Source organism: Perognathus longimembris, chromosome 14 (assembly GCF_023159225.1).
Source record: "Perognathus longimembris pacificus isolate PPM17 chromosome 14, ASM2315922v1, whole genome shotgun sequence".
Taxonomy (NCBI): domain Eukaryota; kingdom Metazoa; phylum Chordata; class Mammalia; order Rodentia; family Heteromyidae; genus Perognathus; species Perognathus longimembris.
In genome coordinates, this window is record NC_063174.1 from 39,456,237 (window position 1) to 39,484,171 (window position 27,935).

Here is a 27,935-nt window from a genome sequence, read left to right on the forward strand (position 1 = left end):
TATTTTATAAATAAATTAATTAATCTTTTTATACTGTACTTTTTTTCATTGCTTATCCTCCAAGCAAAGAAAAATGCTGCAGTTGAATCTGATGGAAAAGTCTATGTGCTCTTCTGTTCATTCTTTGGCCTTGCTATGCAAAGCCCAATCTTTTGATCACTGGCATTTGTTGGTAATACCAGGCTGTCTTTGTTAGAAGTACAGCCCTGCCCCAGACCTGCTGCATTGAAAGTCTGCCTTTGGAAGATACTTGGGTGAGTCTGAAGCCCAGTTTGAGAGCTGAGCACATTGCTCAGCAAGGCTTTCCTACATCTTGAGTCTGTATCCAACTGCTACTGTACGGATCGAGTTTTTTGTTTTCATTCTCTCCTCATCAGATTTTCAGCTATAAATCAGCACTTTACCCTGGTAAAACTTACTTTTGGAAGGGGTGAAAATGGGTTTTCCTCACCATCCATGAGTTTTTAGTTGAAACACAAGAAACAAAGACAGCTTAACAAAAGGAAAATAAATAAAAACATCCTAATGTGCATACCTTCTATATATGTGGGAAGTAACCCAGAGAAATGGCTATATCTCTGGTGCAGATGTCAGAAATTGCCTTAACTTTCAAGCTTCAGTACTCTTGTTTCCTGGAACAAAGAAAAGGAGGATATAGGTAAAGGCTTGCTTAGGGGAAAAGGCTGAAAGTCTCTACAACTAAGGCAAACTGGTCTTTGCCATTGTTAAAACTCTTACTCTTCCTTCTTTCTAAGGGAGAGGAGATGCCTTTACAAATGAGATTTCTTCTATACATTTGACAGCCTGGATGGGAAATGTCAGTAGATTGAAGACTGTTGTATTATTATTTTTTTGGACCAGATGATTGATTTGTCTTATTTTCTTGGCCCAGGGATTGGAATTAATGGACAAGAATTTTTGGAGGGTTAAGGAAGTATTAAACAAAGACTGCAAATCCATACACAATTAAACATTATCTATAAACTATACATGCAATATGATTCACTCATACATATGCCCACTGTTCATTTCAAGCATATGTTTGAGTCTGATTGACAGAAAAGATAAAATATCATTTAATAACATTACAGAATTGGAGGTATAGCTCAGTAATAGAGTGCTTGCTTAGACCTTGTAAGGCCCTGAGTTCAATCTCCATCACTGCAGAATTAATTAATTAATAATAGAAGCATTACAGAATGCATGGTTCCTTTTATCAGTGGGTTTAGAAATGCTTCATGGCATTGACTATGTATTAAGTCCCTGCGTAGCAGAAGTGAACAAGACAACCTTAATACGTGCAGACACACAGATAATAGGTGATTACCATCTAGTGAAGTTAGCCTCCATCCCATTATAGTTATCTGTGGTTCATTTAGGAGTCTGAAATTCTTGAAGCCAGCAGACAGCCCCCTCTGCCTGTGACCCTTGCACACATCTACCCAACTGTTAATTGGTGATCCCAGAAGAGGGCTGTATTCACTTTTCTCAACATTACCTCTAGATATAGTAAAAAAAAAAAAAAAAACCACCATGGCTCAAAGTTGATGAAAATGATGCTTTTAGCTGAATACACATTCCCAGTCTGTAGTTGACTGATGTAGAGCAACAGCTATGATGTCGGAAGGGCAGGATGATCAAGATGCACTAACATCAAAGGTTAAAAAGAGTGACATAATTCAATCACCTCAGTTAAGTGAGGACACTTCCACAGGATGTTGAGTCACAAATGTCCGGTTCTAGCTCCACTGTTTTCTAATTTGTAGTCCCTCCCTACCACCCAGTACTGAGCCCTTTTCTCCAACACATGAGGGTTATATTTTAAGATGTGGCAGTCATCAAAGCTGACCATACACTGCTCAGTAAGTGGGGTGCATATGGTCAAGGCCTTAGGATTCCCATGAACTTTTCCTGAGTATTGTAGACCCCGTACTTAGTTATGTGACTGATGTACCTCCTTATCTAGTTAAGGTCAGGCTTAGCTCTGTGGTTTTCTTGGGAGAGTAAAATATGAGCAGAAGTGATGTATGTTGCTCTCCACTTCAGTCTGTGATTCAGGTCTAGGAGCCTGTCTGTCATTTGGCCATGCTCTGCTCTGAGAAGGCCATGTTGCCACAAGGAATACTCCTTCCACTTGTGAAGAAGACACAAAGCAGAGCCCAGCCTGCCCACCACCACCATGTGAAGGGAATAGGAAATAAAGCTTCTTATATTTTAGTTTTTTAAGCCTCTGGGAGTGAGAAGTGTCTTCTCCTTGCTACATAGCCTAGTGAAAACAACATATCCTAGAGTAAGCCAACTTTTCCTCTTTTATTTTTAATGTTGCTAGTATATTTTAAAAACAATTTTGTTAAGTAGTTGTAAAAAGAAGTTACAATCCTGTATGTCAAGTTACGAGTAACATCACATTTGATCAGAGTCACCCCAACTTTCTCTTAAAGACACAGATAATAAATATTTCAGGTTTGTGGACCCCAGATCACCTCTCTTATGACTACACAACCATAAATGTGATGTGAACAAAAAAGTACAGCTCTGTTCCAATAAAACTTTATTCACAAACACAGGAAACTGTTCTGTGGGCTTTGGTTTCTTATTTCTCCCACAAGGTTTTACTTCCCACCTCTTGGAAGGTGAATGTGGCCAATGCTGATGTGTATGACACTTGTTTGTCTAATAGAATGAAAACCATTTTAAGAACTGATTTTTAAGTGGTCCATCAGTCAGAATTTCAAGGGAACATTGTAAAGCTGAGAATTGGTCAGCCCATTGCAGACAAGTAGCATAATCAAAAAACAAACCTTGTTGCTTTAAACTACTAAATTATGGGGTGGGTTCATTACCTCTTGATGTTGCCTAGCTAGTGTTTACAGATGCAGATTTACCTGGCATCACACTTTCAAGAACCCTGCTTCCTGCCATCCCAGCATACCCCATGTGGCCTTCTGTCAGTGACTGCTCTGTCATATTGGTTGTGGATCATGGTTTTAGAAGTTACTTAGGTGATGGTTTTATGGTATATCAATGTGAGGAAGCCTATCCTGTCAAACCAGCATGGCAACAAATATTTTACAAACATGTCATCTAACTTCCCAAGCCTTTGAAGATTTTCAAAAGATTGATATCACCTGAAAGAATTTTTTTTTTACTCATTGGGGTGAGCAAAATCTGTCAGTAGCTCGATTCAGAGCTGTTTGTTTTTTAGGAAGTCTAAGTAGGATAAAGCTGTGTGAGTTGACTCTTCCTGATATATAAAGGTTAATTGTGGGACTTTTGCTTAATGATGAAAGCATACATTTATGATGTCATCATATTGAACAATTAGCATGCCATCATACTGAGTGTAAGCTTTTGTTTCCCCCTTGAGATGAGGTCTCACTAGGTAGTCTAGGCTGGCCTTGAATTCACAGAATTTACTATCTAGCTTCAGTCTTCAGTGCTGGAGTTACAGGTATGTGCCACCACACCCAAGTGGGTCTTAGACCTGTGGTATCCTTTGCCTTGTCCTTTTTCACATAAAGAATTCCATTTGCTTCTTAGCAGTTCATATGTGAGAGTGTCTATGGTCCCTGTCCTGACCATAGGTCTCATTTGTTTTTTTCTATGTAATACCAGCCAGCAGCCTTACATTACTGCCCAGTGTAAGCTCTTCTCCCTTTACTCTCAAAGGAGAACAAACCAGAGAGAAGGTAGTCGATCCATGTCTCAAACTACAATCTTAGGTGGAGCCAAAAGACATAGGCAAAATGACTTGATTGCCCAGAGAGCACCCAGCCTTGGTAGCTCTGTGTCTCAGAGGGCTCTGGGGGTAAAGAAAAACTCCCCTGTCCCCTCTGAAGGTTCATTGGGGTGAACTGAACACAAGTGACCAGAAGGAAAGAGACACGAATGTATGAATATGCCCAGGGGACAGTTAGCCAATAGCCCACTGAAGCTCATATGTTCATAGACCTATCTTCATGAGGGAAAGGGGGTGAGAAATGTAAGCAGTTTTGCAAGATAGCACATGGTTATTCAGGAGAAGAAATGAACCTGGGAGGCAGAAATAAACTGGTAAAATTATTTTCTTTGCAACTTGAATGAGGCCAAAGAAGCTATATTATCTTGTGACAAGAGTCCATCCACGTGTGGCTACATTTCTGTCTGCTTTTATTCTATACATAATGAGATCTCAGGAAGGTGCTAGAAGGTAATTATATTTTTTTGTGTGAGACCAGTCTTATGGAGATAAAGAAATATGAAAAGTAAGTCCTCTGTACCTGCTGGAAAGAAAGAGAAAGAGGATCCAGAGTAAAAAGAAATAAGAAGTAGGGGGCTATGCCAGAGATCTTGACTGACATTATTTTTCCATCTTGGCATATCAAAGTATCACATTTTGGGGTATCAGATTCTGAGCTCCAAAAGGATCTCGGCTTCTTAACACCTTAGCAGTGGCTCATATCTTGCATACATTCTTTCTACTATCATCTAAGTTAGCCTTAAGAGTTCTTTATTGGGCTGGGAATTTGGCTTAGTGACAGAGTGCTTGATTAGCATGCATGAAGCCCTGGGTTCGATTCCTCAGTGCCACAGAAAAAGCTGCAAGTGGTGCTGTGGCTCAAGTGTTAGAGCACTAGCCTTGAGCAGAGAGAGGCTCTGAGACAGGGCCCAGGCCCTGAGTTCAAGCCCCAATACCATCAAAAAAAAAAGTTCTTTATTGTGAATAGGGTGATAGATCAGTGGTTTAGCCCTCTATATGGTGAAGCCAGATGCAGGTCAAGCGAGGGAAACTTGAGTTTCATACTTTCCTCACTGTTGATATTAGTAAGCTTCCCATTACTAAAACAAACAACTGAGATAATCTGCTTATAAGAAAGAAAAGTCTGTTTTTGACTCATCGTTTTAGATATTTGAGTCCATAATTAGATAGGCACATTGCTTCAGAGCCTGATGGCAGCAGTGTATGACAAAAACCCTTGATCTCTTGGTTGGGATGTGAAAGAGGAAGAGGAAGGCACTGGAGTCTCCAGATCTCCCTCAAGGCCATATACCCCGGCATCCCACTAGGCAAACCTCTTAAAGGTGCCACCATCTCCTGGTGCTGTCACTGGCTAAAGACCAAGTCTTTAAATCATAGGCCTTTGGGAGACACGGGTCCTAACTTGTATGCAGCTCTCTAGGGAGAAATCAAACGGCTGCTCGGGGGCCATTCAGGGGAGCTCTGGGTGGGTCATGAGGCTGAGGGAGAAGAGATTGGGGACAATGACCTTTATCAGAAGTGAAAGGGGATGCGGGCATGCAGTTTAGGACTAGTGAATTTGATAATTTCTTTTTCCTCATAATGACTTCTTTGGGCTGTCACTGCTTGTCTGCTATTCTATGTCAGGGTGATGAGGGTGGATGGCCCAAAGTAATCATTGAGAGTGTGAATGTAATTGACTACTCAGGAAGAGAAACTGGCTTCTAAAAACAATTAATATACAGCACATATGTGTATGCGTGCATGCCTGCATGTGCATGTGTGTGCACACACACATGCATAGACACACAACTAGGAGAGATGCCAGAATGCCAGAGGTCTTGTACCTTTTATTACTAAAAATCTGCTATGCCTGGTAAGAGGGATTTGGGAAACATGTACCTTCTTTTGATGCATATTAGAGGCTTTGAAATGTAAATAATAAAACATAATAATGAAAGTCAAATGGTAAAATAAAATTTAAAATAAGCAAGTTAAACTAAATGATAATAATAAAGGTCAAATAATAATGTTAACCACTTGCTGTATTTTGAACTTGCTTATTCACTTATAGAATTCCATTTGAATAACTGCAGGAAATTGTCAGCCAGCTGGTACTGGGACTGCAGCAATGACCTATGGCAGTCCTGTGAAACATACACATACATCCCCGAACAGGTTATCAGCCTGCCTCGGCATCTGCACACTAAGATGCTTTCAACTTTAGTGAGAGTTTTGCCAGAGATGTTTGAAGTTTCTGTTGAATCCAGAGTTAGCTCATACTGTATTTTTCATTTGCTCTACTGATATGGTAATGTCCCTGGAAGCTGATCATGTGGACAATTACTAGACTGCCTATACATACCCAAAATGACTCATCTCTGAATCATCTTTGAGATTCTATGATTCTTCAAGACAACTTTAGAATGCTCCCTGAACATTTGGACTTCGTTAAATCGTAATCACAAAACAATAGCTGAGCAACTCTGGTGGCTGGCCACTGTCCCAGAAGAGAAGGAAGGGTCCAGCTACTGTTACAACAGTTCTGGTGGAAGGCCAGCCTGCCCAGGGCAGCTGATAGCCCTCTCCACATCACTTAACCCCAGCGTCTTGCAATTCCATGAAGTGCTCTGGAGGAAAAAAAAAAAAAAAAGAGCTCTGCTTCAATAGCCTTACAGTGCTATGGCAGTCGCATATTTATGATGAAAGAAACTAAGAGAAAGAACAACACACTCCTGAAGAACTGGGAACATCCTGTGCTCTTACACAGTTATAATTTAATCCAGATCAATTGGAACTACATTGTAATTCAATTTGAGGAACTGAACAGTTTAGTACACAGGAGATTCATTTCGGAGCTCTCTCCAGGGATTTTTGATTACGGAAAAAAAAAATTCTATTTCTTGATGCTCTCTTACTCATAGAGCTGCCCCATGCATGGCTGGGAATTTAGAGACCGTGTTCTGAATGAGGTAATGCAATCCATGGCAGCCTACAGGATATCCTGCATCACCCTCCTAAGACTTATTCAATCTGGGTCTTATGGTGTTTGTTTGTTTGGTATCCAGATAGATGCTAACATGCCAGAGGTCTTGTTTCTGTCACAATTACACCACTACTGCAGATCTGCTCTGTTTGCTAAGAGTGGTTTTAGAAGCCTAACTTCTTTGGGTATAGACTCAGTGTTCTCAAATAGAAATAATAAAATTAATCCTGTTCTCAAACTAGAGTGCCATTTACAAGTCTAGGCCATTCCATTGTTGCTTTCTTTGCTGCTGTGAATAGGGTAGATTTTCATGCCTTCAGAAGGGGCATGCTTCCCTGTACAATTTCAAGGGGTCATCATCTAGAATGTGATCCCCCTGTCTTCCTCTTGCCTTACCACCATTTTGAATAACACTCTCCCTGGCTTTTGCAGCATCCAAGTCTGTGTTCCATTGACTTTGAGATTTCTGCTGCATAACTGCATTGCACCGCTGCTGTGGTGGTTGTTGCCACAGGTGGTTTTTGGACATTGATTGCAGGTCCTTCCTTGTGCATTCCAAACACACACTTTACTATTGAGCTATAACCCCAACTCCAGGTAGCTTTTATTAATAGTCAATGGAGCACATGACTTGAAGCCAGAAGTAGGTTGGATCTTCACACATATTGATCAATCATTAAGTCAGTTCACCTTGTGAGGCCTTGGTTTATTCATTTGTCAAATGAGACTAATGATGTCTATTTTACAAAGATCATGGTGAAGATCATTGATCCTCTGTTCCAAAGTAGGCCTGTGAGTTTATCTACAATACAGAAAGATGACAACAATTTAAGACAAGAAAAGGAAAGATGGGGGAGGGGGTACAAAATGGAGGGGAGTTCAAGAAGTTGTAACCCTGTGCAGATCTATAGGTTTAATTTGTTTCTGTGTTTTCCAGAAGCCAAGGAGAAAAATTGTCTTGTTTTTCTCTGTATCCACAAGACCAACAACAAACTAGGAACTCAGGAAAAAGTCAAAAACTTTTCTGAAGGTCTGAATAGAGAGGACTCTTAATCACACAACCAACAATATGTCCATGTAGAGAGATTACAAAGTGACAGCCATAAATGTCAGCATTTGTGGGGCTTTGGCCTTGTTTTAACTTGATATCTAAAATACTGGATTCAACATTTTTTTACAAAAAAAATCAGCAGATTTCATTACAGTTGAATTCTTAAATTTTCTTTAAAATTTGAATGACTAGATAATATTGCAACTGAATGTGAAAGCTAATTGGCACTAAGTGGCAGTTTTTATTTCATTATTTTTTAGTATGGTGTGATTTCATTCCCTACTACCCTCTTTCCTGCCATTCCTTACTACCTTATTTTCTGCACTGTATTTCTTGCCTGACAACCTAGGCATAATAGTGACTCCTATTCTATAAAGTCCCTGCAAAACATTTTCTAAGGCTGACATTTTCTTAAGAGGTTGATTGAGAAAATATATAGAACAAAGCGGCTCACTCTAGAATCATCTGATACAATAGAAGTATAGAATATGGTTGTTATTGTTGGTACACTGAAATCAGGTCACTGAGAGGAAAACTGCTTACTGAGTAAGAATCTCAAAAGGCAAAATAAAACAGCATCAACAGTCATGAATCTTCTAACAAGTAGCTTACCCAGAGTCTGTCTCTCTTTTTCTCTCAATCACTCTTTAGCCAGGTTAAAAAAAAAAGTGTGGCTATTTAAGTGCCCACACAGCTGTCCATCATGACCAGTAAACCCTATTACAGCAAAGGTATGTCATAAGTATCCCTTTAGGTGGATGACTGCTGGGCTCCACTGTGTGGTTGTAATATTCATTTGTATTAGCATGCAATCTCCAAATACTTGGTATTTTTGCCAAGGTCCACTTCTGACTTTTAGACTTGCTGACTTTGGTGAGATGTTTCAACACCAAGTTCCTCATTTTCCAGAAACACAATTTGAAAGTAGAGTTGTTGAATGGGGCTTCCCAGTTATAAGAAGTTGATACTCCAGAGTTGCAAATGAGTGATAATTAGCTGATGTTCTAAGATGTGCTATTAGAATGGATATGGGGTATTTAATAGAAAGTATCAGGGTTGGTGTTGACTACCACCCCCACTCCAGCTCTAGCCTACCTTAGACATGACTTGCGACTCAGAAAGAGATTGTGGACAGTCATTTGTGCAGAGAACCTCAGAACCTCAGGGCTGGGGCATTTCCTTGCCACTGTCTCAGGAAGGACAAAGAGAGGAGTGTTTGTACCCTCAACCAAACTCAAGAGTGAAGGGCTGTACTCTAGAGACTGAGTTTATGGCGATAAGGGAGGGCATCTCACTTCTCATGAATGCTTCCTGCCTGTCTTACAGACTCATAGGAGTGGAACATGTGGCTGAGTTTAGAGTTTGTAGGTATGGACTCAGGTGTCTATGCCTGACACAGAGAATATGATGGATGTACCAATGCTATATCAGCTCATGCAAGTGAGGCAAGGAAGAAAGGATTCATCAATCAGCAAGCTCATTTACTTAGGAATGGTAGAATTTCAGGGATTCTTTCTGTTTCCTTGTACAGAAGTAGGGCTTTAGGGGAGAGGTGTGCTAGGCCATGAGGAGTGAGAGGTGTGGGCATGGGAAGTGGGCATAGAGGGTGGGGATGGAGGTCATAGAAGTTACTCAAAAACCTTATGTTGCACTGCATGAACATATTAGGATAATATTATTTGCCTGTCATGGATAGCTTTGGTAGGCAAGGGAGAATTGCAAACAGCACTGATTTTTTTCAAAAAGATATTCATCCTCCCACCAAAAAAATGTCAGCCTCCACAACCCTGAAAAAGCTATGATAGCAGGGAAATGAGGAAGGGCAATAGAAGAAGTGGGGGGTACAAGCAAGGGACAAGCAAGACCATAGGCCCCCTTCCCATTACCAGCCATGCAAGGTGGACAGCAAGGAAGAAGCTTTGAGTTGGATATGAAACAGAAGTCATTTTAGGAATGATGGAGCCCTAGATTCCACAAATACGTCTGTTCTTGTATGTGAACATGTTTAATAACTAGATTCTTCCTGAAACGTTGTCCAGCTACAGAAAATGGAGATCCAACAGAACATGTGTCAAAGTTATTACTATAAGAAAAATGACCCTTCAATTTAATAAGCCAGTTACCACCCCCCCCCCCGCCACCATGTAACACTGAGATAGAAGTTGGTAAGATCCCAGTGTGAATAAGAAACTTCTCCCACCATCTTTGCTGTTGGCAGATACATCTTGTTCAAGATTGAAATCAAAATCCAAACTACGTCCTTCTGAGTTTCAATGGAAAATATTTTCTCTTGGAAGTTGAAATAAAGCAAATTCTCTTGGTTAATTCGTGTCAAAGGTGAATCCATTCTAGAGATGACTTGGAGTCATGATCCCTCATTGTTACAAGCAAGGTTTTGATTTCGATCTTCAGTCATGGTGATTTCAGATGAAGTTGTCAGCTCATGTTTCAGAGGAACTATGAAGAAATTAAGCCAAACCATCTTATATTGCTTCTTTTATTGTGTTAGACTTGCCAGTGCCTTCTGGCAGTTCTGGTTTTTGAAAGGCCGGCTCCTGTTTCCTGCTCATCCTTATTACAGATTTTCCTTTTGCCACATGGTGGAAAAGTTGGACAGAAAGTGGCATTCCCAATATGGCCAAGTATCAAGTCAAATCCCTCAGAAAGTTCACAGGAAGTATAAACTATGGCAAGGGTGGAAAGTTCAAAACACTACTGACTAGATTGGGCAGACAACAGAAACAAGTTTTCTCACAATTCTGAATCTGGAGACCCAGATCAATATGTCTCCAGGGTTGAGCTTTTGGTACCCATTTTCCTGAATGATAGATTTTCACCCTCTTCCGGGTTCATGTGGCCTCTTTTCTGTGTGCCTAGGGGAAAGTGGGAAAAATTATGTCTTTTCTTCTTTTTAGGACATCAATCCTATTAGATTAGAACCATCACTTACGATTTCTTGAAGTCTTAATGACCTCCCTGAAGGTCTCATCTCTAAATACCCCACCTTAGGAGCTTAAGGCTTCCACCCAGAAATTTGGGAAGGGAATATGACTTGGTCTATAACAGGAGACAATCTTTAAAAAGTTTCACTTCTTAAAGTTGACACTTGTGAAAAAATATTACGTAGGGTCTAAATTTAAGAGCCTTCTAGAACCAATTGCCTATGACATTTTCTCTTATAATGCTTGAGATTAGCCCAATTGAAAGTGGGTGCAAATTATTTTTTTTTAATTTATTTCCTTGGCTCTCATAGCAAATGGCCAAGGGTCAACTGTGTTAGTCACAGCTGGTGGCAGGGCTCTGTGTTATTAGACGTCTATCTTCTTACTGAGCTCATTCTGTGGTGATGTGGAAGAACTGGCTTGACTCCTGTCTGACCTGGCTCTTCGCATTTGCAACTTTAAAAGGGGAGACATTGTCTCATGAGAGCAACTCTGAGGCCTGTGAGGAGGCTAAAGCCTGGACCCAGAGCCCACCGTGACATCTGATAGTCCCAGCAGCTGGGATGGGACCTGCTCTTATACTATATGGCATATCCTTAATCTTCATCTTCTTGGGTTTTGAGCCAACTTACTAGTACTTTGTGACTTGTTTAATTATATACTTGAGAGTCCATAGAAGGTTCGAATTTGTTTCATTTTATTATGCTTTAAGAGAGTCTACTTACATGCCATTTGAACTTAAAAATTATCTTTAAGTATTGTACAAAGGAGTTGCCATTCAGCGGAGCAGTTTATGAATACAAAGCATCTTGATCAATGTCATTCCTTTTATCATTCTCTGTGATCCCTCTCAACCCCACTCCTTCCCTTAATTTTCTTAATTTTGTAGGACGTGCATTGAATTTTATGACTGCATTCTCTCCCCTTCCTCTCTCCATTTGTCAGCTCCTACCCCTTGATCCCACACATCACTTTTGAGTACCCTTTTCTTGGTGTTTATTTTGTTGGGTTATGAATGAGTCTTCCTAAGGAATGACACCTTTTGCGTTCTCTCCTGAATGTATCATATTATTGTTTTGCAGACCCTTCAGGCTACATAGATTTATCATGGTCTGGAGATTAGGCTCCAGTCTTGCTAACTATGGGCTATGATGGCCTTGACCTCAGGATTCCTCATTCAGGCTCTCTATTCTCTGCTTATCTCCAGACCCATTGCCATGTCTGAGTGTCTGTGTTCTCCTCAAAACACACTTGTTGACCTCTTCACCTCTGAGGTGCTGGGTTTAAGAGGTAGGAGCTCTGGGAAGTGGTTGTGGGGCAGAACCCTCACAGGTGAAATTTGTGCCCTCCCAACCATGTGAGGATGCAGATTCCTAATCAATTGGTGCCTGATCCAAAACTGTAAGGAAAATCTTTTGCTTATCAGCCACTCAGGCTTTGGTGTTTTGTTATAGCATCCCCAATGGATCAAAACACCAAGTGTAACCTTTCTGATAGGAGAAATTCTTGGGGTTAGCTATGTTCTGGAACTAAGTTTGGGAAGGTCATACTATGCAAATACTATATAACCCCTATGCCTGCAGGGTCTCAGATGACACCCTGAAGTCTGTCTCATTAACATTTCTACAACCAAATGCATAAATGTTCCTATGCATGGAGTAAAGAATGGTGGCCTTAGAGCCATTGAGCTCAGGTTTTACCTCCATATTAGGTATGAGGAAGGTTTGTCTCCAGGGCTCTGTGTGTCTGAGACTCTGTATGTGCAAGCATGGGAAGGGAAGAGCAAGTACTCATGAATACCCCAGTTTCAATCTCAGTAGCTCTGATTGGTCTCCAAAAAGTGTAAAACCTAAGAAACACTTTAACTTCAAGCACTTAGCAGGTCTCTGGGTATTAAGTATGTACGCACATCTATAGTACTCTCCATCTGCAAAGAGATAACAGTAAAGGATAGAGTGTGTGCCCTTGTCTTCACTCTGGCACATTACTGGTGGGCAAAGAGTTTGAAAGCCACTATATCTGAAACTTAATGTATTTATTTCATTACTTTCAAGTACAACTTATGATCCAGAAAATAGGAACGTATATACACACACAGTATTATCAAGTGAAATTAGGTCAACCTGAATCTTGTTCCTGAATCTCTATTTCCAACAGCTCCTGTGGGGTTTGTACAAAAGGATTTTCCAAATCTTCTATCTTTATGCCCAGAAGTTAAAGAATACTTATCAAGCATGAAACAATTTAAGCATTCAAAAATAAGTTCATTTACCATTTGGAATCCTGAAATTCACAAGAATTTTCATGCGTGCCAGGCTTGGTCTCCCTGGCCAATTCATAGGGCAGAATCAATCCTAGTTTTGTTAATGCTCCTGCCAGCCTGGGTTTCCCATTTACCATGACAACATTTCAATTGTCCCATCTGTCAGCTCCAAGTGTCTTTTATGTATGTCAACATTATTATGTTTTAAATAATTTCTCAATGCTACATTCTGGTGCTTTGCAATAGTGGAGGATGACTTTGACTTTGACATACTTCTCCCTAATACCAGCCAGAGGGAGTTAGGGGAGGGACTTAAAGGATCTTCTGATAAATCCAGATGATCGTATATAAGCTATCAGCCTGGGAGAATGCAACTTAGAGAAACTTCCTTATTAGAATTGTGAAATTTTACTTTGCAGATATACAATATGAACACTTTATGGCCAACTATGTGCAGAATTGGTCCAGAACTAATTTAGAGGTTCAGTAAAAACTATTGGTATTTGATATTTTTGTTTGTTTAGGGATGTTGTCACAGGACTCACCACCAAGCAACACCATCAATGGGCAGTATTGTATGTCCCCATCTATTGTTCTTATGTCTGTCTCATTCACCTCATGGAGAAACTTCCACCTGGATGAGACCCAGGTCAGGGTCGTCTCCTATCAGATGCTGACTAGTAAAGTCCAAGGTAGAGAAGATTTCTTGAGAACAAGTCAAGTAAAGGCTTAGCACAGTAAAGTTACTTTAACATATTAATAGAAGCTAGGGCTGAACACAACCCTCTTCCTACCATCTCCACCATCACTACTTGCCATTAACAATTCACCTGCCATTGACATTCACCGAGTTTAATTTGGTTTGCCTTTGCTGACAGTCACTTCCCCCCTTTCCTTCCTTGCTGATATGCTACCCTTTCCCAGCCCTCTTCCATCCTCTCCCCTTCCCTTCTCCTCACCTTTTCTCTCTCCTCTCATCCTCACCCTTTCTTTTATTCTTCCTCTCCCCTATCCTCTTTCCTCTACTCCTCTCCATTCCCATCTACACTCTCACCCTTCCCAGGTCGCTTGAATGAATCTCGTCTTTCTTATTCCATCCAGCCTCCAGTTTTGTTCCTTCCTTAGCTTTGCCAATGACTCCAGCTCTCTTCTTTTCCTGCTCTGACTTTCAGACATACTACTTTTTCAGGGAATGGGGAGAATACACCTCTCTTTCCTGCTTGCTCTTCTCTTTACCTATGCTATACAGCAAACTACTCCCACACCCCAAATTAGTGACTTAACATAACAAACGCTTGAACATCCTATTGTCAGCAGAGGTGAATGATGGGCTCTTAGTCTTGCTGCAGGAAGAATTCAGGAGCATATTCACAGAGAGTTGTAACTGAGTGAGATTTATGGAAGCAAAGACAAGAGCCCAGACAAAAAAAGACAGTGATGATCCTCCACAGAGGATGATGGTGGGGAATGCAACCAAGCCGTCGAGTGTCCTGAGCGCTTGAATTTCTGCCATTTTTACTGGCTGCAGGAGTTTTGAGATGGTAATTTTATGTGTACAAGCAAGAAGTTTGATACAGTAATTTTTTGTGCACAACTGTAACCTCTTCTTTAAAAAAAAAAAAAAGGTGAAGACTTTTCAAGGAACCAGGAGATATGGGGTATGGTTTCACCTCATCAGATATCCTCAGATTAAACATGGTGACTGGAGAGAGAGGGTGGATTCATGTCAAACCACAATGATAATGAGATGTGAATGAGGTCTCCAGATAACTATTAGGCTTGGCAAAGCCCCCACTGATGGCCATTAGTTGCTAAGGATGGGCCCCTGTGACCCCAGGCTTGTTTGTGAGGCAGGCTGTTTAGCAAAAAATTGGACCAGCTCATTTTACTGGCTTTGTCTTTCCTTTCCTGCCTGCCTACCCCAACTCAATAGTTCAGTTTCCTTCTCAGGAAAATTCCTTCGCTCCTTGTGGTATGGGTTGAAGACACTCAGGAGTTTCAGTTAGCAACAGGGTTCATTGGAAGCTTCCCGATGACTTGGCTCACGTGGCCCTACCATGGTGGGGAGGCTAGGAGGCATGCCGGGCTGGAACTGCCCACTGGAGCACCCGCACAGGGTGGTCTCAGGGCAGTGAGACCTCGTTATGGCATGTGGCTTTCCTGAGGCTGACAGTTTAAAAGAAAGGAAGCAGAGCCAGGACTCGGTGCCACTTCTGCCACTTACTAATGGTCGATCAATTCCACATCTTTTCCAGTCTAAGAAAAGGACCCTAGGTATAAGTATAGCAGATCCCACCTCTGCCAGTAATCTAATACATTGTCTTACTTATTACTTGCTATGGTTTGAACATCACCTCAAAAACTCCTGGTGAGGCCAGTGGCTGCACACCTGTAATCCTAGCTACTTAGGAGGCTGGCATATAAGGATTGTGGTTAGAAGTCAGCCTGGGCAGAAGAGTTCCTGTGAGACTTATCTCCAATTAACCTCTCTGAAAAGAAAAACAAAGAAGCGGCACTGTGGCTCAAAGTGGTAGAGCACTAGACTTGAGCAAAAGAGCCCAGGGATAACTCTCAGGCCTTGAGTTCAACCCCTGTGATGGACAAACAAACAACAAAAGACCTCATGCTGAAACTGCATTGCCATTTTAGCAGTATTAAGAGGTAAGGCCTTTAAGGAGGGATTAGGTCCAGATACATCTATCCTTGTGTGTGGATTGCCATTATGGAGGGAGTGGCTTTGTTAAAACAGCTCTGTATCTGCCTGTGCTAGCCAGATAAAGCCTTCAGCCTCATATGGTGCAACAAGAAATCACCTGACAGGTCCTACTGCCATCTTGGGCTTTCCAACCTCCAAAATGACAGGAAGTATATCTCTGTTCTTACTAGATTTGCCAGTCTCAGGCATTCTTTTGTAGTGGCAGAAGGAGTCAGAGACAGTGTTTAATGTTAAGGATGGTATGTCTTTCTCAGGTAATTTGAGGTACTTAGGGCAGGTGTCAGGAAATAGGAACTGAGTTGGATAATGCTGGGGAGAGGAAGTTCTTCCCCTCTGTTCACTTTCTTCCCAGGTAATCGTGGCTTTGGGAGCTGAACTCGCAGTGTAGTTGAGAGCTCAGAGCTAAACCAACATCCATTTCTGTATTTCTTCCCAGGCATGGCAGGTTGGGAGATGTGAGGACAAGAGAGGAGTCACTCCCCCTGTCAGGGTGAGCCATGGCTCTGTTAAACCAGGTATGGGGCTGGGAATATGGCCTAGTGCCAAGAGTGCTTGCCTCCTACACATGAAGCTCTCAGTTCGATTCCCCAGCACCACATATATGGAAAATGCTGTGGCTCAGCTGGCAGAGTGCTAGCCTTGAGCAAAAAGAAGCCAGGGACAGTGCTCAGGCCCTGAGTCCAAGGCCCAGGAGTGGCAAAAAAAAAACAAAACACACACACACACACACACACAGACACACACACACACAGACACACACACACACACACACACACACACCAGGTATGACATCTTAGGCAGGGACCAAGACATGGTCCATGGAAATCCAGGCTGTCTCCTCTGTTTACCCTGCTCAGGAGCTAAACGCGATATTTACTGCTTTAAATAGTTGACAAAATATCAAAAGAAGACATTTCGTGGAACACAAAAAATTACCTAAATTCAAATGTTAGTGTTCCTATGTAAAGTTAAGATGGAACACAGCCATGTTCATTCGTTTATGTATTATCAGTGGCGACTTTCACACTACAAGAGCAGGGACAGAGATTTTTTGGTCCACAAAGCCCAAATATTTGCTGCCTTGCTCTTTATAGATAAGTAACTTCTTTATTGATCTTGCCTAAGAACAGTTGCAGTTTTCAAAGCTGGATGCCAGACTCAAGGTGACTGCAAGGAGAAAAGAAAGCTTGTGATTGGAATCACTGGAATATTCTTTAAAGGCCCATATGCTAAAAGCTTGGTCTCCAGGTTGTTGCTGTTGGGAGGTGGTACAAGTTTGAAGAGGTGGAGTCTAGAACGGGGTCTCTACACCACTGGATATGACCCTGCTCCCCCCAGTGGGACTGTGAAACCCAATCTCTTCATTTCTTGCCTTCATGGTATTGAAATGAGAAATTGTATACCTCTATATCCTCCTTGCTGTTACCATTCAGTATCCTACCAGCTACGTACCAGGCAATGGGTCTAATTAATCCTGGGCTCTCAAATTATGAGACAACATAGACCTTTTTTCTCAATAAATTGGTTTGCCTAGGCATTTGTTACAGTACTGGAAATCTGAGTAACATGGGGAAGAATGAAAACCATGTGAGCACTAGCAATAAATGTAATTTTGATCATTCAAAGTCCATGTAATGTGTGGCTTATTGAAAGCTGGAGAAGAAATGAATTGTCTGATCTGGGAGAAGAATGAAAGGCCTCTTCTACAGAATGTCCTTTGCAGATGGATTCCTTCTTTTTGTCATTGTCTAAATGACTCTTATTTGGAGAATAAAGAAGTATTTTTGTCCCCATAGCCAATTAGTTTCTGTCCAAAAGCATAAAATATGATCGTTTCTGTCATCACTGTACATGTCCTCCTGAACAGTACCTTAGAAATGTATCAGAAGAGTTGAGTATGGTAGCACCTGTGTGTAATCCCAGCAGCTTGAGGTAGAGAACAAGACCTTTTCTGAAGAAACAAATAAAAAGAAAAGATAAAAAAAAATGAATGTGCTTAATAGTCATATGCTATACTCCTCCAGTGATTCTATAAACCAGTTCTAAAGCATTCCTATTTTTTGTGCACTGAAATTTGATGGTAGGTTTGTCTGGACTCTTATTCTCACATCTGGCATGGTGTAGGAAACATTCATTTGAAACCTCCTGCTCCGGCTCCAGGTGAGCACATCTTCCCAAATGGAATCACCTTGCTCCCTGGCCAGCGCCTCTCTTGTTGGCCTAAGAATGCCAAGCTGGCATGTGAATGTGAGTTTTTCCTTCAGGTATACTATAGAGGATTTTCTGCTTCTGTTTTACTTTTCTGTGCTGTTTTTAAATTTGCTCTCAAATTCCATAGCAGTTTTGTTAAACTCCCTGCTGGGTTTGAGTGGTGATGGTGATTAAACTCCCTCTCCTGGGTGGTATCTTCACTGAAAGGGGATGAAATCCATCCGGCAGTCATGTCCTACTTCTTCACACTCGTCATTCGTGGTAGCCTCTTAGATACTTTCTTAGGGACAACAAGTGGCCCCCAGTCTCTGTCCTCTGAACTACCCAGGGGCTGCAAGTTACTGGAGACTGCAGTAGTGATTCACAGACCACTCTGAAGGAGGAGGATGCTTGGGAGAGAGAATAAAAAAGAAAGGAATGGAGAAGGGAAGGGAAGGGGTTGGGAAAGGGAAGAGGGAGGAGGAGAGGAGACAGAGGAGAGAGAGGGGGGAGAGGAAAGGAGAGGAGAGGAGAGCAAAGTTAAAATGGCTCGGATAGACATCCTACCACACTCTACCAGCTGCCATTTTGAATGTGTCCCCCAAGGTTCTTGTGTTGGAAACCTCACCCCACCCCACCTCCGCTCAGTGCCACAGCATTGGGTGTTGTGGGAGGTAGAGTGAGTGAGTGCATTCATTGTGACTGTGTGAATGGCTTCCTTAAAGGGATGAGTTTGGTTCTGGTACTCTTGTCCTCTTTCCTCTGGCCTTCCGCCATGGTGATGCATCCAGAGGCCTCAGAGATGCCAGCCTCTCCATATTGACTTCCTTGCCTCCAGGATGATGTGACGTCAGGTTCTCCTGCACTGATTACCCAGTGTGTGATAAGTATGTGCACTAAGACCTTGAGTGTTAAACAGGTTCATACCAGCAAACGCCTTGCCCTTACCCTAAGTCTAACAAGAAACTTAGAACAAGTTTATAAAGTCAACAGACATGACCAAATGCAGAGGAAGAAACTGAGGTTCAGAGAGATTAAGGGACTGGCCTAATGATATCATTTGACAATTGGACCTGAGTTCAAGCCCCCTTCTTCAGCCCTCTCACTTCCATAAGTGGCAGTGCCATGCCCCACAGGCTCTGGTCAAACATGTTAGTGTGATTCTGTTTCTCTTGCATCCTTCTTTTAAACCTCCTGCACTGACTTTTAAAGTTTATCCACAATGGCCTCTGCCATTCCCACACTGTCCTAAGCCACCAGCATCTCTGTCCTGGGTCATCGTGATATTGTATTCTGCCAGCTTGTGCCCTTCTTTCCTGAAAGTTGATTTGCAATACACAGGAGGAGAAGCCAGATCAAATTGGTGTCTAGATTCCCATTTGCTGGGTGATCTCATTTCATTCCAAATAGAAATGTGAGTCCCTACTGGGACTACAACCTGCCCCCTAACCTGCATATTCTCTCTGTCCTTGTACCCAGCCTGTGCTCTCTATTCTTTGCCCATATCAGCTTCCTTACCTAAGTCTCTGGAATAACTAGTCTCTTGCCTTTTGCTTGCCTTGAACACTCCTGTTCCCGGAAACTCATGATTTGTTTTCTCTCTTTATGTCTTTATAGTGAAACACTCTGCCCACTCTAAGAGGAAAACTTTCTCTTCTATCTCTACTACTCACTATTTCATTTTTTCTTTGCTTCACTTTTTGTTTGTTTATTTGTTTGTTGATCTCGGGGCTTGAACTCAGGGCCTAGGCACTGTCCCTGAGCTTTTTCACTCAAGGCTAGTGCTCTACCACTTTGAGCCACAGCACCATTTCCGGTTTTCTGGTGGTTAATTAGAGATAAGTGTCTCACAGACTTTCCTGCCCAGGCTGGTTTCAAACCATAATCCTCAGATCTTACCCTGCTGAGTAGCTAGGATTATAGGCATGAGCCACCAGCTTAGTATTTCTTATTCTCTGAACTTGCTTAATTTTCTCCATAGTACTACTTAACACCTGATAAGCTGAATGTCTTATTTATTTGTTTATCATCTCCCTTTTCAGAGAATATAAGCCATATGATGGTATGACTTCTCTGTGTATTTAGTGATCCAGTGGCTCTTACAGGGCTTGTTACATAGTAAACACTCAGAGAAATGTAATGAGTCAATGAATGAATTTTCAGTCTTAGGGCTGGAAATCCAAGTCTCTCTGCTCTTGTCATATGCCCTCCATACTGCTGGGTAATTTCCCCTTGACCGCATAGACAGAAGAGAATTCATTCAGGAACTAGTTGAAGAATGCATGTCTGCAAATGAAGTTGCTTCTGGTTTCTGAGATGCATTTGTACATGAATAATTCTATGATTACCAAGGCTGATTTTAGAATTTAGAATCCCAGAGTATGAGCTTCCCAGACAGGTCTCTTTGCTTCCAATCTCTTTGCTTCTAAGCTTTTATATGTGTAAAAATACACAAGTTAGTAGACAATCATTCTTCTTTCCACATCACAAATTCTATCATTTGGTCCATTAAGCTCCAGAAAAGTCACCTGCTGTTTAGTTTGTGTTGTCACCTTCTAACTGTATCAAAGGCTCAAGCTCTCTGAAGACCAGAACAAAGTTGCCTTTTTTCTGTATTTGTTGTCTCAAGGTGCTGGATGCAATGTTCCGTCCTCAGTTAGCTGTTGATATGCTTTGCTGTCTCCACTAAAGACAACTGAACTCTGAGCTCTCCCTTGGTTTGAAGTCTGTTGCTCGATAAAGTGGTTGTAAGAGAAGTATCATGTGGCTGCACCAGAGGCTATTCCACTTCTGTGCTGGTGTCCATTGCCACCCTAGTCAATAGATCCTCTGTTCTGCAAAGCAAATGCAAACATTATAGGTACCAAGAAATAACAAAAATGTGGGCAATCTTAGGATTCTGCAGACTGGAATGAGGTACCAAAGTTCAATAGCTATCTTAAATGAAGAGAAGGATGAATATTAAGATTCATATATAAGGTGGCTTGGTTGACGCTGAGGGGCTGTTGTGGGTTATGTAAGATTAGAGAGAAGTGTAGAAGATAGGACAGGAAACATCATTCATAGTCCCAAACTACAGCCCCGTGCAGGTTAAAGCACTGGAGAGGTACAATAGGTTTTTAAGTGCTTAAGTGACTGGAATTTTGCTCCTGAACATTTTCAGTGATAAGAAACTCGGCACTGATTTCTGTTTCTTTTTTTTTTTTTAATACCATTCACTGTGAGCAGGTTTATGCTACTAGGGAAATGTGATCATAAATGGATCGCCTGGATCTCTAGAGCAGGTTTTCTCTGAGATAGAATAGAATTCATGATAAACCTCCTAAATGTGAAAATGCAAGCAACTGGACTAGCAACCCAGTGAATCAGGGCATCCTGAAATGAATCGGTACAAATGGATCAATCTGTCTATCTGTCTGTCTGTCAGTCTATATTTCCAGTGACTCCAGATTATGTTTGTGTTTGCACCCAGGTTACAATCCTTTTCTCTAGAAAAGCTGCTCTGTACGGGTAACAAGGCACCATTTCACATTGTTTAACGTGACTCTCCCTAAATTTCCTTGGAAATGTAACTAGAGAACTTGGCTCCTCTTGTGGGGTGGATTTTCCAAGGGATCCAGGAGTCTGAACAGACTCTAGAAACCTTGGAGACCAAGGAAAGAATCTCCTGAAGCCTGGCTAGTTTTGTATTTAACTGTGGTTTCCCCTTTGTTCCATTTTGGTGATTTAAGGAGTCATAAGAGAGAAAATGTGGCTGGTGATTCCAGATAAGGAAATATGTTTATTTTTCAAATAACAGTAAACTAAACAATACCCCCCCCCCCGAAAAAAAGAAACTCAGAACTGAATGTATTTGATTATTTTAGTGGGGGGAGGAGGGGCGGGCACACTGTGTGTCCTGGGGCTTGAACTTAAGGCCTAAGCACTGTCCTTGAGCTTTTTTATTTGCTCAATGCTATTACTCTGCTACTTGAGCTACAGTTCTACTTCCTTTTTTTTCTTTCTTTTTCTTTTTTTGGTGGTTAATTAGAGATAACTGTCTTACAGATGTTCCTACCCAGGCTGGTTTTTATCTACATTTCTCGACTCTGTTTCCTGAGTAGCTGGGATTATAGGCATGAGCTACTGACACCGGGCCAGTTGTGTTATTTTTGTTTATATCTTTAAACAGCTTGTGAAGGGGGTTACAATTTAATGGGTGTACACTGCACCTTGATTAGAGTCATCTCTTCTATCATTCTCTTCCCCTCACCCTTCCCCAATAGTCACATTGTTTCCTATTAGATTTGTCAACCATTTCTTTTTGTTTGTCTGCCCCACTCATGTGTTTCAGCTTCCTGATACACATTTTGTTAAACAATTAGAACCAATTTATCTTAATGTTATAATCATTATATGTTAGTAAGAATTAGTTGATTTCGTTGATTTCCTTTTAAGTATGAAATTTTGAAAGTGTGTGTGTGTGTGTGTGCGTGCGTGTGTGCATGCGTGCGTGTGTGTGTGTGTGTGTGTGTGTGTGTGTGTGATGGGGCTTGACCTCAGGGCCTTAAGCACTGTCCCTAAGCTTTTGTGCTCAAGGCTAGTGCTCCCGTTGAGTCAAATCTCTATTTCTGGCTTCTTAGTGATTAGTTAGAGATAGTAGTGTCATGGACTTTCCTGCCAGGGCTAGTTTTGAACCTCCATCCTCAGATCTCTGCCTCCCGAGTAGCTAGGTTTACAGGTATGAGCCATTGCACCCAGCTGAAAATGTATGTTATTTTAATATGTGATTTTATGGATGATGTAACACAATAAAACAGTATTTTATCCCTGCAGAGGTACGCTTTCCTAGTTTTATAGATATAATACATATTATGAATAGCTAATGCTCTCTTTGTTTTTTCCTCCATTTGCACACACATACTCTCATACACATTTTTCTCATGAAGAGCTTTGAGGATTTAATTTAATGCAGCAGCTTGTTTGTTTTTTTGTTTTTGTTTTTTTGTTTTTTTGGCCAGCCCTGGGGCTTGGACTCAGGGCCTGAGCACTGTCCCTGGCTTCTTTTTGCTCAAGGCTAGCACTCTGCCACTTGAGCCACAGCGCCACTTCTGGCCATTTTCTGTATATGTGGTGCTGGGGAATTGAACCGAGGGCCTCACGTATATGAGGCAAGCACTCTTGCCACTAGGCCATATCCCCAGCCCTTAATGCAACAGCTTGATCCCTATTATGTAAACAATTCTGCAGGCAATCAGAGGATTAAAAGACACAAAGGTGCATATGCCCTGTCCTAAAGAGGCTTACATTCTGAAGGCAGAAAAAAACCCAAAAGGCTAGAATTCATAACAGTGTATGACACAGGCCAAAAACCAAGTTACAAAAGTGCTGAGCAAGGACAACTGTTGGGAAGAAATCCAAGGAGCTTTCCCAAGGGAGAGATTCATAGAGGGCATCTTGACAAATGAGGACAATTTTGATCAGATTCCCTCTTGCCACAGGCTCCTGTGCATTCACAATGCTCCCAATGCAAGATTTCAGTGCCTGTGCAACTTTCCTAGTGTTCCGCTGTCACCTCCCATGAGGCTGAGGCCCACGGTGTTGGTCCACAGAAAGAAATGAGACTGGGTGACAGCCAGAACAAATGAAATCCTCCAGGGCAGCAAGACAAATAAAGAGAGAGGAAATGAAATGGCACCATCCCAGGAACTGCCAATGGAAAGGGTGAGGGACAGGAGAGCAGGAAGAGACTAGGATGCATTTCTCCTTGTCAACTGTCCAGCTTTTGGATGTCACTTGAGGACACAGCCACAATTAGCATGCACACACAGTGACTACACATTTTGGCTTGGTTGGTGGCATTAGCTGAGTCTTAAACAAAAGCAGTTTCGGTGGCAGATCTTGTGCCAGGCTTTCAGAGAAAGAGAATAAATTAGGCTGCTGTGACAAGCTGTTCACTGTGACAACAATAATATGGATTCCCAGCACTGTCTGTCGACCAGGCCTTAAAATACATCTTCATTTGTGGTTGGGCAGTTGGATAAGAAGAGTCATTAGAGACGTTAGGATATTTCCAAAGCTCTAAATTTCTACCTTACCCCAAGCTTTCCTTCTGTCCAAAAAAAAAAAAAATTGGTTTTTTATTTGACAAAAATCTTTTTATGTAGCCCAGCTGGCCTTAAATTCATAATCCTTCTGTCTCTGCTTCCCAAGAGCTGGGATTACAGGCAGGTGCTACCACACCTGACTCACCAAACTAAAAACAAAACAAAAATAAAACCCTCATGAATACACCAAAAGTGAGGGGTAAATCCAGGCTTTCATTTGTGTCCTGGTTCATTTTTCTGTTCCTATTCTGTTCATATCTTCAGTTCCCTGAGGATATATTGACTACCTACTGGGTGCCAAATATTGTGCTAGTTAGATGGGACTTAAATAATGGCAACATCAAGCTTGGTTGTGTGGCGGGGGGGGGGGGGGGAGGGGGAATCCATCTTCCATGCAGGTTGTTGAGGTACTAAAGAGGCAGCAACCACAGTGTGTGGCTGTATGTTTGGGAGGCGGGGGCAGGAGAGAGGAGACGCTGTTGTCCCTTGTGTTTCACATAATGTACACATGATCAGCTCACACCTGGTCATGAGCCAGGTGTGGACAGGACTAGAGCTTAGTGGTAGAACTTGTGCTTAGCATGCACAAAGACCTGGATTTTGATCCCTAGCATTGAAAACAAAAACCGAGTGGCTTAGCACAGAAAATGCAACACAGGGCTCAATAGGCTAAAATCAAGATGCGGGTGGGCTGTAATTCCCTGGTGGAGACTCTAGGGAAAATCCATTTCCCACCTCTCCCAGGGTCCAAGGCTGCCACCAACCTTTGGCTCTTTCTCCCCTTCCATCTTCAGAGCTAGCAACAGTGAGGTGATTCCTTCTTACACAGCATCACCTTGACCTTTATCTTTCTCCTTTATCTTTTAATGATGCCTCTGATGGCTTAGGGACCAATGGGATGATACCGGACCATCTTCTAGTCTAAGAGCAGCTGGTTAGCAACCTTCATTCTGTACAATCTGGATTCCTTTCTGCCATGTAACTTGGCACTTACAGGATGAGGGACTGGAATGTGGATATGTGTGTGGGTGGCATTATTTTGTCTACCACAAACTCCCACCCAGTCTCTCAGCACACTGTTGGTGAAGAATCAGGTAAATGTTAGGGATACAGAGAAGCAGGTCACCTGACTGTGGCCAAGAGCGACGTATCAGCAAGCACAAGATAGGTGTGGATTGAGACAAGGCAGAAAGGACAGGAAGTGTGATGTGTGGAAGCGGCACTTGCTTGGTTCTAGAGACACAAGTTTGACCTTCTCTCCTGGAAACAAGTTTCTGGGTGTTTGTAGGCAATTCGTAAATGTTTTCCAGCTCCGCCACCTCCTCTTCCTCTTCCAAATACCGGAGTGAATCAGATATTCACAAAGCCACTGTCAGTTTCTAGTTCTCCATGGTTCTCTAATTCTATGGGAGATGGACTGGACATGGAGACCGGGTGACTTGTGAGAAGGCACTGTGACCATCACTCACTGAAATGATGGAATGGTGTCCAAAGCATTGTCTAATGTATAGCTCAGTCTCCCCACTTTTAGCTCTCTCCTGGGCCCAACTCCATTCCCCTGACCACAGTGACAGGGACCATGGTGGTGTTTAGATTATACCTAAAGAGAGTACCAGGGAATTAGTGAACAAGAGATAAAACTGTGGTCCTACAGATGAAATATGGCTGCGAGAAAAATCGAGCTTGGCGATGCCTGAGATCAGCTATAATTGAAAGGGAGCCTTCCAGAGAGACTGGAGAAGGTGACTCAGGCTTTCAAAGCCTGCATGGAGTGTGGGTCAGAAACTCGGGTCTACATGAAATCCTAAGTCTATGGATCATTACCCAGCATCCTCCCTCACTAGCTCACTTCCTTTCATCAAAGAATTGTACATAGGCAAGTCACTGAATCATTCCTTCTTCTGTCCCCTCTTCCTTTTAATCACATTGGAGAGGAAAGTTTCCAGCTAGGCATTAAATTGGGTCAACAGCTACCACAGCATGAATGAAGACAGCAGGGACAGCAGGTGGTTCATACACAGGAAATAAACGACCCCGTGCTGCCCACATTGATAAGCTGTTGAATAGAGCAAGGGCCCTATTAAGATTGAAAGTAATACAAGAGATGAGAGGAAATACGGTGAGCTGCAGCCGATAAACATTCCTGCCTTATGAAGGCATTAGTTTCGCTTAACAGCTTCTAATGCCTCATGGCAACCTTAACCCCCCAGAGAAGGCCTAAGGAGCACCTAGGAGCTATCACCTTTGGAGTTGCTCAAAGGATAGCTCTGTGGGGTGGCAAGCAGACCTGAAATCGTTAAAGTATAGTAGGTACCTGGGGGTGGTATTCATTTACAAAGGTTGTATACAAAAAAAAAAAAATCCTGGACCCTGGAGTGTGCAGATGGAAGTGGAATTACATCAGGAGCTGATACAGAACTGTGCTTGCTGTCAAAGGCCAAATGTAAAATGATGAAGGGTTGAATGATTTGGAGCCCTTACTGCAATTGAACAGCTGGGTTTTCTCACCATGAAACAGAGCTAATACAGAGCCACACAGCTGGCAAAATTCTGAGGGAGTGGTCCTTCCTTCCTATGCCAGGCCTAGTGATAGTTATACAAAAGAGTCACTCTCTCCAGGCAAATCTACAGCAACCATGACAACGTATTAGAAGAGGCTAGAGCGTTTGTTTCCCCTGCCCTGAAACAGCTCTCCATTCTGACCTGACAGGTAGGATCATGCTCTGCCAAGTGGGGTTGGGTGCATACCCTTGGGGCCACAAACCTTATAACTGCGACATCTGAGCCTTGGGTTTCTGCTCTTGCCATAGTGATTAGGGCAACTCAATACCACCTAGCTCAAGTCCCTTCCAACTCTAGGTCATCTGAGAGTGAATTCATAGGCCACAGGAGTTGGTTCTTTCACTCTAGCCTGAGACTTCTGCAATAAACACAATAAAACTCACTACCATCGCCACTGTCGTGTCCAGGCCTGGATGCCAGAACCTGTGTCCATGTTACCTCACCTGGCAAATGAGACTTCACTGTGTGAGTACATTAAGATAGGCACACCATTTTGGATTACCTGGGTGGACCCTATGCAATTAATAAAGAGGTGGCAAGAAGGTCAGAATGATGGAAACAGTCTGGAATGGTGTGGGGCCACCTCAAGAGTTAGGAAAAGCAAAAAATGGATTATCTCCCAGAAACTCCAGAAGAATTTCTAGCCCTGACAGACACTTGGGGCTTCTCTAGTATGATAAAAAAAAAAAAAAAGTATTGTTCTAATTTCCTACTTGTGATCCTTTGTTACAGCAGCAGTAGGTTAACTACTCCAGCTCACTTGGGTTTTTTCCTCAGGATTAACCACTTTATGGCTTAATTCACAAGATCACATTGACTTTCTTCAACAGAAAGTTGCTATTCACTCATCACAGTAAAGTTGCCCACACTGGCGCATCAACTTTGGGCAGGTCACTTTGTCTGCTGTAGAATTTGCTTTTATATTACAACTAAATGACATATTTGTCAAGTGTGATGGCTGTATTTGGAAGATGGGATTACTATTTTTTATTATTCTAATTTTCTAAAAATGTATTTTGTAATTTTATAGTTACGTGACAGTAATTACAAATTTTACTGGAATAAAGAAAGTTGTCACTGTTGTGGTACCCTAGTTTGCATTATCCAACTGTTAATGAGAACATGAATACTGTTTGCCCAAATAGAAAGTAGAAGAAGAAAATGTAAAAAAAAAAAAAAAAAAAATCAGTCCTCCAGCTGCGAGCAATTAATCCACATAGCCAGAAAAATGCCCAAGAATGAGTGTTACCTACAGATTCCAACCTGTCCTGAGTTTAGCAGAGGTACCAAATAGACAGATTTCTAAGATAGTCTCCAAGGATATAAGTGCTCTGCATAATCCCTAGGTTTACTAGGTTTTGCTTCTGTGGTTGGGTAGGCTATAATGCATAGACTTTATGACAGGGAGATTGTTTGGGTGG

General features: G+C 42.0%; 1 protein-coding gene and 1 long non-coding RNA gene across 7 annotated transcripts in view; one reads left to right on the forward strand and one right to left on the reverse strand.

Annotated features, from left to right (window-relative positions):
* Rgs6 (regulator of G protein signaling 6) overlaps positions 1-27,935 on the forward strand; it is a 480,138-nt gene that overhangs the window by 266,472 nt on the left and 185,731 nt on the right. The gene's annotated exons all lie outside the window — the stretch shown is intronic.
* LOC125362967 lies at positions 94-27,919 on the reverse strand. The gene is made up of 4 exons (XR_007213161.1): positions 27,909-27,919; positions 17,182-17,188; positions 1,934-1,945; positions 94-788 (listed from the first exon to the last, which is right to left on the reverse strand). It is a non-coding gene; the product is annotated as an uncharacterized LOC125362967 (long non-coding RNA).